Source organism: Nicotiana tomentosiformis, chromosome 6, assembly GCF_000390325.3.
Source record: "Nicotiana tomentosiformis chromosome 6, ASM39032v3, whole genome shotgun sequence".
NCBI classification, from domain to species: Eukaryota; Viridiplantae; Streptophyta; class Magnoliopsida; order Solanales; family Solanaceae; genus Nicotiana; species Nicotiana tomentosiformis.
In genome coordinates this window covers 115,380,657-115,392,262 of record NC_090817.1, presented here as the reverse complement: position 1 = coordinate 115,392,262, position 11,606 = coordinate 115,380,657, and the positions used below count along the sequence as shown (strand labels likewise).

The following is an 11,606-nucleotide window of genomic DNA, read 5'->3' as shown; positions in this document are numbered from 1 at the left end:
GCTTTCATAGCTCAGTTGGTTAGAGCACCCGTTTAGTAAGCGGGAGGTCTTGAGTTCGACTCTCAATGAAAGCATTTATTTTTGCTGTCAATTGTGTGCTAAATTAATTGTCAGTAGTTTTCATACAGAACACAATACTGTTTCACGAGATATTCCCTGTGCTAATCCTCATCCCTCATAAGCTTTGGCACTTGAATGTCGTAACTCGTAATATCATTAATAATTTTTTGTTGGCAAAAACAAAAAATGATAAATGGTAGTTTTAATTTTTTGTTCATGATTGATCTTCAGAAATTTTTTGGATTCTTCTATAGGTAGGAAAGCACCTAGTCTGCTTTCTCTTCTAGCACAGATCATTGTCAGGACCCGCCACATCATCATGTCACGTAGGTGTCACTTGACATATATTTTTGTTATATGAAAAGCTTACATAGGAAAGAGGCTAGCACTTGTAGGAAGGTTCTAGAAAAATATAGAAGTTTCTAATGGAAAACTTTAGAACCCTATGGAATTGCTAGAAAAGTCCTTAGAAAATTCTAGCTATTTAGAAAATTATAGAGAAATGACTTACTTATAAATAATAAGGGACTTGCGTAATAATTTTTATTTACTCACTATCCCGTAGGAGACTAGTATATAAAGGGAGATATTTATTTGTAACTTATCGAGAAAAACAATCAAGTTCTCTATAATAAAAAGCTTCACTTGTCAAATTTCTCTTGTCTTTATTATCTAACATTCCCTTAGCGGTCTTGAGTATAGTATTTTAGGCTGACTCGGCATAGCAGGATCGTGAGCAAGCTATCAAGTGCCGCAGTGTGCTTAGTTCAAGACTAAGGACGTGGCATCATACTATGTAATTTAACTTTTTAAGTTACTTTAAGTTTGGCTTCTTGTTTTTCTCCCTCGAAGAACTTTGGCAATTAAGTTGTGAGTATGAACTTTACAAGCTTGGTCCTGATGTATGAAATCGCTATGACTTGATGTACTTGTATGATAGTATTGCGTATTGATTTGAGTAACCTATGGCTTGGGAGGAAACCTTGATACGCAACAGTAATAACAAACATGCACACACAGAGTTATATATATGTTTCAACACTACATTTCATATGTATTTTGCTAATCTTGTTGCTTCCAAAAGACTTGCACAATAAGTAAAACCTATATGTACTACTATATGCTTTCAGTTGGGCCAATGAAATATCAACAAAACACTTACAGTTCAAAACCAGATAGAAAAGCTTGAGATTTCTTAAGAATGCAGTATCTCTCATTTGGTCGATGTTGAATTGTTGAGCTGGGTTCAATTTCACATTTGGTATCAACCTTGAGAATATAATTAGAAGAATTGATAGGGTTGCAGTTGAAGCATACAGAAGATAAAATTGATCGAAGAATAAAGATTGATTTTTCTTTTATAAAATTTTTAACAATAATTATTTAGGCATATTTGATTTTCTTTAATAATCGCGCATAGCTTGAGCAAATTCACTAGTGTTAGATAATTTGAACACTTTTTATGTTTGTTATAGATAGATTCAGGCGTCAATTCCAGCATTAAAACAAAAGGTAATTCTAATAAATGGCCAGATTTTGAATTGCAACTTGGCATCGCTATTGCAGTATCGAAGAAAAAGGAGTATTATAGAGTGGGAATTTTGTCCAAGTGTTACTCCATAATACTTATTATTCAAACAATACTACAAACAATGATGTCAATTTGAATATTTCTAAAAGTTAGCAATTTATTTGGAGTTAGCTTCTGCTAGAACTAATGTTTGAGCACTTAAAGAACGAACAGATGTTAACTGTTCTATAGTTACCTCAAACTACGATTGGGTATTTGACACTTAATTCACAAGTCCAATAGGGGTTTGGGCCTGCAAGTTGTAGTTAGCGGCAAAGTAGTTTGTTCAGGGTGAAATTAAAAAATAGTTAAATTTATAAGTAGTAATTAAAAAATAGTTACAATTTCAAAATTAATAAAAATTTAGCTATTTTTTAACAAAAATACTGTTCAAAATCCGAAAAATATTCCAGCATAATATACTAGAGTTCGAATTTTTTACATGTGAACTTCCAGCATAATATACTAGAGTTCCAGTATATTATACTGGAACTCCAGTATATTTATTATGATGGAGTTCCAGCATAATATATTGGTCCAGCATAATATGCTGGAAGTTCATACACAGGTGCTCTAATTTCTAGTATATTATGCTGGAATTTTCTGTGTGCTGCTGGAAGTTCATACACATGTGCACCAAACTCTAGTATATTATGCTTGCACTTTCCGTATTGCAGCAAAATAGTGGCTATTTTTCAATGACTTTATAAATGTTGGCTATTTTTCAATTATCAGTTCGAAAATTGGATAGTCCGTGCTATTTTTAATACTTTTCCTCCAGACAAGCCTTAGGAAAAGCCTCTAAGGATTTTAACTCTGTTATTGTCCGATTGGCTTACCAGTGAATTGATATGTTGACACTCTATAGGCCTTTGTCTATTTGTAGGCTCGAATCCATACGTTGTACTGGACTTGCAATCATATGTGGCCCGAATGTGCTTAAGTTATTCATAGCATAACAGCTAGTTTTGGGTTTTGAATTTATTTCTTTTTCGATTTCCTCTTCCTTTGTCGACATTTGAGTTGGTGGCCCCAACCTATCATGTGCACCAGACATTCCTCTAACAATCATCTCTTAAGTTACATAGCACTTCTAGCTAGAACTTAGTAGTAATGATTTTCAAACATGTGAAACGTACAATTACTTTCCTTTTTCTCTTTTCTTCCGTATCTTTATTAGCTGTTTCACAAGTTGGGGGATATATTTTTATATAAATTTTATAGCAGTAATTAAGCTGATTTACTATAAGTTAATTAGAATGGTAAAAAATAGTAACCTGTATTCCTTGAATCATTACTGGTTTTGTAATCTAGCTCTCTCTAATTTGAAAATTTCCTTTTAGTATGGATTTTTAAGTTTGTCTCCATTAATTGCTTAGGCCATGATTATTTTCACTGATCGGGGTTCTTGTATGAATTATAAAGACCTAAATACATTAGGAAAGTTTAATCCTTTATTGCTCAAAAACATGACCCTTTAATCAGGCCAAGTTAAAGCCGATGTGACCACAGAAGTAATGACAGAGCTAAATCATTTAATTACTGCCAAATTATTTAGAAACTATTATACTAAAATATTGAATGGGAAAATTGTCACGATACCAACAAATAGGCTCTTAGATTTTTATTTTTCTTTGTTCCATATTTCTAGTTCAATATATTGTTGTACCATAGATCAGGAACGGTGCAGAGAGACGAAAATGCTAAAACGTGACGAACTAGTCTAGTTGTAAATTATTATCTCGTCTCGGGTATGACACCACCACTGTAATAATTGAATAATTTTTTTTTTTTTATAACAACTATGAATATTACCATTAATAACAAAATTAATCAATACGCCTAGTATTTACCCTAAAATTCGAGTAACAATTAAACTTGTTTAGAGGTTTTAAAGATAGGTAATTTAATCCAATACCAATTGACAAACAAGGAATTGAAATAGATAATCTGAATAGCAAAATAAATCAAACAAGTGTTCTAGTAGCGCTTTCGACCTCGATTCGAGAGGGTCTCGAAGTTGGGTAAGAAGAACAGTAGAGAACAATTATGAACAGTAATGGATAATAAGTAAAATAGAGAGTAGCATTTTTATATATTTTTATTAGTGAATCAATGCCCCTTACAAATGAATAGGGTCCCTCTTTATATAGTAGAGGAATCCTAAATAAGATACAATTCTAATCATGAAAACAATTCCCATGATTGACGTCAATAACCGCTTGATTTGATCTGTTCCGAGATTTTCGCTGAGACCTTCGGTCGGTTGCTAATATCTCGCCATTCTGTTATTATGCCTTACTCGAAATCGGTCATGCTCGGTCTCGATCTTCAGCGAACACTTCGATCTTCGTGCTCCGTACTTTGCCATTGAGCTCGAGTCTGGTTTATTACGAGCTTACTCTCAAGGCAGCTCCTCGTGCCTATATGAAATCTGACATGCCCGATTTCGACTGTATACAGATAGTCCCCGCGTTTCTTGGAATAAAATGATAAGCAACGGATTGAGCCTTGATTTTTCGAAACCTCGATCATGACGTCGTCCTTATGACGTAAGTGACAGATGTGATCGAAACGTCCCGTTAGTTCAGTTTCCCAAATCATTAATGTTTGTCAGCTAGCGGTCGGCCACTAACGCCACCAAACTGTCGCCGTGAACCTATAAATACCCGCTCCTTTATTGAATCAAACTTTACTTTTACTCTAATCAAACCTCTAAGTATTCTCACTCTTTTCATCTCCTCTTTTTTGCCGTCTGTAGAACCACTATCATTAGCACCGAAACCACCGATTTTCCATCTTTCTTCGCACTTTTTTACTTATACAAATGGCGAAAACCTCAAAGATTGTACCACAGAAAGAGAAAGCTTCTTGCACCTCTTCTCGGCCATCCGGTGGCAAGACGCCGGCAGAGCCTCTTCCCCATGATTATGTTCCTGGCTCGTGTACTCTAAAATCCGATTTCAAGGTCGAAAAACCCTTCATCGATCCCATACCGATGTGAGCATGTGTCAATGTACATGTGCTCAATATCGAAGAGTCACCTCGAGGCCGTGAATAGGGACTGCAACTGGGGTCGCGAGGTCGTGGTGCAAATTCCTACTCCCGAAGAGACCATCACCGCCTATGTGGAGAGGTTCTTAAGTGTTTACACTTACCCCTTCACATTGAGTCCCCTCGACCTAGTAATTATTGATCTTTGTAAAAGATATCAGGTCACCCTCATCCAAATCCACCCCTCTCCATGGCGCATAGTAATCATGATGCGCTTCTTCTCTAGCAAGGCCGAGGGGCTAGAGTTCACTCTAAATCACCTCATGCGATTGTACTAGCCTCGAATCTACCGAGGACTAATCAGGCTCCAATGCCGAGGAACGAAGGCCTTGATCTCGAGCATCGATGAGGATAAGGATCGGGGTTGGATGAGCCGTTTTATACAGGTGAAGACCTGCGACATTATCCCGAAAGAGAAGATGCCGTTCCACGAGGAGTGAAACTTCAACCGTAAGTGATCTTCTAAACTTTGCCCTTCTACCTTCTTCGACTTCACCTGACATCCCCTTTCGATATGCAGCTGTTCCTTGGATGCCTCAAGCGATACCTGACCTCGAAGATTGGGTTCGGAAGTTAGCCTCAACTTTCACATATGCCGAACGTGCATGGCGTGATTTGGCAAAGGGCATATGGGAGGCCAAGAACCACGGTAAGGATCTCCTTTTTCATGTTCTAAAACACTTTCTATACTCCATTCATCACTAATTTTCTTTCATGCAGGCCTGACTAAGGATTCCATTTTGAGGCCTTCAAGTGGCGAGGAAGAAACCAAGTCCCCGGCTCCGAAGTCGAGGGAAGACAAGAAGAGGAAAATTGCCTCGCAGTCCGAGGACCCCAAGCCCAAACTTTGAAGGGTGATGAGGAAAGTAATCTCTCTCACGATGGACTCGGTCCAAAAACTGAGAGACGAAGAAGAAGAAGAGGAAAATGCCGTAAAATGCCTCGGCACAGACGGTCCGACCTAGGAAAGCCGTCGAGGTCACCAAACCTTCCGAGTCGACGACGGCTGCTAAAATCAAGCCTCGTGTCGAGGAGGCTTACAAAAATAAATCGGGTGAGGATCCCGAATTACCAGAGGTCGAGACCATTTCTCGGCCATCTACAACTTTACTACACGGGGCCGGTTCCGAGACCCCGAAGATAGATCAGAGCATCCCGAGCGACTTGCTCGGGACCATGACAGCAGGTCACTTGCCTTCTCTCCTGACCTTTTCTGAGGAGGCACTAAGGGAAGCTCAAAAGTTGAAGAATCCTGATATAGGCGGAGACTCTAGTGTAGGGGATCCCTTTCGGGATTGCTTTACTGGAGTCGATGATGCCTCTAACATCGATGATGCTTCTATTCTTTTAGAAAAGGCCCAACGTCTCTTATCTCGGGTAAGAATCAGTTTACTGCACTTCTTTTCTTTTCTCTCCTTTTTCTTTTTCTCTAAATCTGACTTGTTTTTTCCTTTTTTGTATAGGCCTTCGCCAAGTTTTGAGCTGACCTTAGCCAGTGTGAAACCGAGCTCCAAAGGGTCTCAGAGGAGAGGAACGCTTTGAAGCTTCTTTACTGCCAAAAAGACAAAACTATAAAGGACCTTCAAGCGGATTAGGCCAAGGCTCATGAGGAAGAGGCCGAGCTAGATAAGCAGGTGAGCATCCTTTTGATAAAGTAAGGACTCGACCCAACTGTGGAGGCTAATACTTCACTATCTCAGTTGCAGCAAAAGGTTGAAAAGATCGAGCTGCTTCGGGGAGAAGTTGATCAAGTAAAGGCTGATTGTGATCGGTGGAAGGAGAATATGGACCGCCTGGCTGCGGAAAAAGAAACTACCTCGGCCAAACTGTCATCGGCCGAGGTTCAACTTCGGGTGTCAAAGAGAAAAGTTTGGCCCAAGCTAAGAGGATCGAGGAGCTTGAAACAGGGCTTGTTAAGGCCAAGGCGGAGATCGAGAAGACAAAATTCATGGCGTACAAGTCCATTGCCATGTACCGGGCCGATGTTGAGGCTGCTCAAATGCAGGTAAGGGAGGCTTCTGACCGATAGCAATGGATCATTGACTCGACAAAGTGTCAATCCCGGAGGGAAACCCTCGAGGAAATCCATACTCGAGGTTTTGACCTCTCCGAGGAGATAGCCCGAGACAAGGTGCTTGAGGCCGAAGTCAGGTAGCTTGCCTCCTTTGACGACGAAGATGATGAAGAAAAAGGCACTCGAGGTGGATCCGATAAGGGGCCTGAAGGAGAAGTTGCTCCCGAAGAAGAGGTCAAAACTGGCCATAGTTAGGACTTAGTTTCTCTTTTTGTAAGACCTTGATCGGTCTCTTGTACATAACCTTTTCTATCAATATATAATAGAGAAACTTCTTTTGAATGTCTTCTCAATTTTATGTTCAGACGTGTTTTGTGCTTTTTCCTTGTGAAAGCTTTGTTGTTGCAGCCTCCGTAATCGAGTGACCACTAGTTCAAACTTAGAACAAAACCCTTAGTTTTTTTTGACACGCAAGGGCGAGTCCCCGAGCTCAATAATATATTCGAGATTTCGGATGGCTTGATCGATGCCATGATTGCACTGTTTTTATAGCTGAGTTCGAGTATGTTTCGAACTTAGAATAGAATAAACTCTTATGTTTTTTTATCAAATAATGGGTAATTTTCGAACTTACAGTAACATACCCCTTAAGGTTTTATGCCGGATCCTTCATCTAAGTTCAAATCAACTTTTTTTGAACTCGGAATAGTGGAACCCTTAGGTCCGAGTTGAGTGAGAACAAAGTCTCGAACTCTAAATGTATTGGCCCTTAGGCTCTTTTAGGTTGGGCCCATATGGCCTCTAAAAGATGGCTATTATTTTCCCCTTTCGTCTTAGTACCCATTGGGTTTTTTGAGGGTCCGATGTCGGTTGAAATGAAAGAAGGGAGAAATTCATACCTTAATAATAATACCGTTTGAGAAGTGATATGTTCCAGTTATTTGGTAATGGTTCGCCATCCATCGTTCCGAGTTTATAAGACCCTTTTCCGACTATATCGAGGACTTGATAGGGTCCTTCCCAATTCGAGCCGAGATTCCCTTCATTAGGATCTCGAGTGTTGATGATGACCTTCCTTAGGATTAAGTTCCCGACCCTGAAGTGGCGAAGGTTGGTTCTTCTATTATAGTACCTTTCGATTTGTTGCTTTTGTGTAGCCATTCTAACAAGTGCTGCTTCCCATTTTTCATATAATAATTCGAGGCTAGTATTCATAGCCTCGCGGTTCGATTCCTCCGATGCATGTCAAAACCTTGCGCTGGGTTCTCCGACTGGAATTAAGGCTTCAGAGCCAAACACTAAGGAAAACGAGGTTGCCCATGTACTGGATTTCGATGTTGTTCGATATGCCCAAAGGACTTCGGGCAGAATTTCTCTCCATTTTCCTTTAGCTTCGTTTAACCTTTTCTTCAGGTTTTGGATGGTAGTCTTGTTCGTCGATTCGGCATGTCCGTTCCCACTAGGGTGATACGGTGTTGACAATATCCTTTTTATTTTATGGTCTTCGAGAAATTTCGTCACTTTACTGCCGATAAAGTGCTTACCATTGTCGCATACTATTTCTGTGGGTATCCCAAATCGATACACGATGTGATCCCAGATGAAGTCTATAACCTCTTTTTCTCTCACTTTCTCGAACACCTGTGCTTCAACCCACTTAGAGAAATAGTCAGTCATAAATAAAATGAACTTAGCTTTACCTGGTGTCGCTGGAAGGGGGCCGACGATATCCATCCCCCATTTCATGAATGGCCATAAAGATAGGACTGAATGAAGTTGTTCTTCGGGCTGATGGATCATTGGTGCAAACCTTTGACATTTATCATATTTTCGAACAAACTCCTTATTATATTTTTCCATGCTATCCCAGTAGTATCCTGCTCTAATGATTTTGTGAATCAGTGATTCGGCGCCTGAGTGGTTCCCACAAGTGCCTTCATAGACCTCTCGTAAAACATAATTGGTTCCTCATGGCACTAAGCACACTGCCAATAGTCCATCAAATTTTCTTCTATATAATATTCCATCTTCAGCCAATGTGAATCGAGCAGCTTTGGTTCGTAAGTTCCTCGACTCTTTAGGGTCTGATGGGAGCTTTCCATTCTTCAAGTATTCAATATATTTATTCCTCCAATCCCACATTAATCTTGTAGAGTTTACCTCGGCATGGCCTTCTTCAATCACGAATATCGAGAGTTGAACGATAATCCCCGAGCTGATATCATCTTCCTCGATCGACGACCCCAAGTTTGCAAGTGCATCAACCTCACTATTTTGTTCTCGAGGTATATGTTGTAAAGTTCATTCCTTAAAACGGTGCAAAGTTACCTGCAGCTTGTCCAAATACCTTTGCATTCTATCCTCTCGAACTTCGAAGGTTTTATATACTTGGTTCACCACTTCACACTTGGCTTCAACGATTTCTTCCCCCAGGCTTTTAGCTAGCTCGAGACCTGCAATCATGGCCTTGTACTTGGCCTCATTGTTAGTCAACCTAGAAGTTTTGATAGATTGCCTAATAGTGCTACTCGTGGGCGGCTTCAAAATGATTCCTAGCCCGGACCCCTTCACATTTGAAGCACCGTCTGTGAAAAGGGTCCATACCCGATGACGTACCCGATTTTAACAAGAGTTCCTTTTCAACTTCAGGTACGAGGGTTGATGTGAAATCGGCCACGGAGTCCGCTAAAATTTGAGACTTGATGGCCGTCTGAGGTTGATATTCGATGTCTTACCCACTGAGTTCGACGGCCCATTTGGCCAATCGACCCGATAGTTCGGGTTTGTGCAAAATATTACGAAGTGGGTAAATGGTTAATACGTAACGGGGTGACATTGAAAGTATAGTCTTAACTTTCTAGAGGCGCTTATCAGTGCAAGTGCCATTTTTTCTAAGTGTGGATATCTAGTTTCTGCTTCTCCTAATTACATAATAAACGGAAAATTACGTACCTTGCTCTTCCCGAACTAGGACACCACTTACTGCGATTTCTGATACTGCCAAGTACAAGTAAAGTTTCTCATCTTCCTTTGGAGTGTGAAGCAGTGGTGGGCTCGATAGGTATCGCTTCAACTCCTCCAATGCATGTTGGCATTCCGGGGTCCAGACGAAATTGCTCTTCTTTTTGAGTAAAGAGAAAAATCTGTGACTTCGATCCGATGACCTCGAAATGAATCGGCCTAAGGCAGTTATCTGTCCAGTTAGCCTTTGTATGGCTTTTACACTATCCACGACGGCGATGTCTTCGATGGCCTTTATTTTATCGGGGTTGATCTCGATCCCCCGATTTGATACCATGAAGCCAAGGAACTTGCCTGAACCAAACACGAAAGCACATTTCTCGGGGTTGAGCTTCATGTTGTATTTTCTTAAAATCTCGAACGTTTCCTGCAAATGAGCCAAATGGTCTTCTGCGTGCAGGGACTTAACTAGCATGTCATCAATATAAACCTTCATTGATTTACCTATTTGTTCTTTAAATATTTTATTCACTAGGCGTTGGTAAGTAGCTCGTGCATTTTTTAGCCCGAAGGGCATTACATTATAACAATATGTTCCATACTTGATGATAAATGAAGCCTTCTCTTGGTCTTCCGGGTTCATTTGGATTTGATTGTACCCGGAATAGGCATCGAAAAAAGTAAGGATCTCGTGGCCGGCCATGGCATCGATCATGCAATCGATGTTAGGCAGTGGAAAAGAATCTTTGGGGCACGCCTTGTTTAAATCCTTATAATCTACACACATTCAAGTTTGTCCCCTTTTTAGGGACTACAACTACATTGGCTAACCATTCGAGATATTTGGCCTCCCGAATGGATCCTATTTTGAGAAGTTTAGTTACCTCGTCCTTTATGAATGCGTGCTTTACTTCGGACTGAGGTCTTCTCTTTTGCTTCACCGGTTTGAATCTAGGGTCCAGGCTTAGCCGATGTGTCGTTACCTCCGGTGGAATCCCTGTCATGTCTAAATGGGACCAAGCAAAACAATCTATGTTATCAATAAGAAATTGGATAAGTTTTTTTCCTTAGCTCGGGGGTTAATCCCGTTCCCAGGTATACCTTTCGCTCGGGCAAGTACTCGATCAATATAACATGTTCCAGCTCTTCGACCATTGATTTGGTGGCATCAGTATCTTCAGGAACAACAAAATTTCGAGGGGTCAGAAAATCCTCTTCTTCTTCTTCTATCTCCCGCTACCCTAATTCGGTCGAGGTTGGTGGCTGTGATTGCTATTTGACTTTCTAATTATCTTTGATGCTCGACCTTTCCGAGTTGATAGTGTCTATATCGGGGTAACCTCATTTACCGCAAACATTTTCTTTGCAGCATGTAGCTCCATGTATACTGTTTTTACACTGTCCGACGTCGGGAATTTCATAATTTGGTGGAGAGTTGAAGGGACTGCCCTCATATTGTGGATCTAAGGCCTTCCGAGCAGGGTATTATACCTCATATCGCCTTCGATTACGTGGAACCTGGTATCTTGAATGTTTCCAGCCACGTTCACTGGTAAAATAATCTCCCATTTAGTTGTTTCACTGGCCATATTGAAACCGTTTAAGACTCGAGTTGCGGGTACGATTTGACTTTGTAGGCCGAGCTACTCCACGACCCTCGATCGGATGATATTTGCCGAGCTACCTGGATCCACTAAAACACGCTTAACTTGAACTTTATTTAATAAGATAGAAATTACCAGAGCATCATTGTGGGGCTGAGAAATGCCTTCTGTTTCTTCGTTGTTGAATGATAAAGTGCCTTCGCGCACATAATCTCGGGTTCATTTTTCCCTAGTGACCGATACATTAGTGTGTTTGAATATGGGTTCTTGTGGGATGTCGACCCCACCGACGATCATATGAATGGCATGTTGGGGTTCTTTCTGTTCATTTTTCCTGTTGGCG

The 11,606-nt window shown here is 40.4% G+C and overlaps 1 non-coding gene across 1 annotated transcript; it reads left to right on the top strand.

The window, feature by feature from the left end:
* On the top strand, positions 1–74 carry TRNAT-AGU (transfer RNA threonine (anticodon AGU)). Its single transcript has one exon. It is a non-coding gene; the product is annotated as a tRNA-Thr (tRNA).
* The last annotated feature ends 11,532 nt before the right edge of the window (positions 75–11,606 follow it).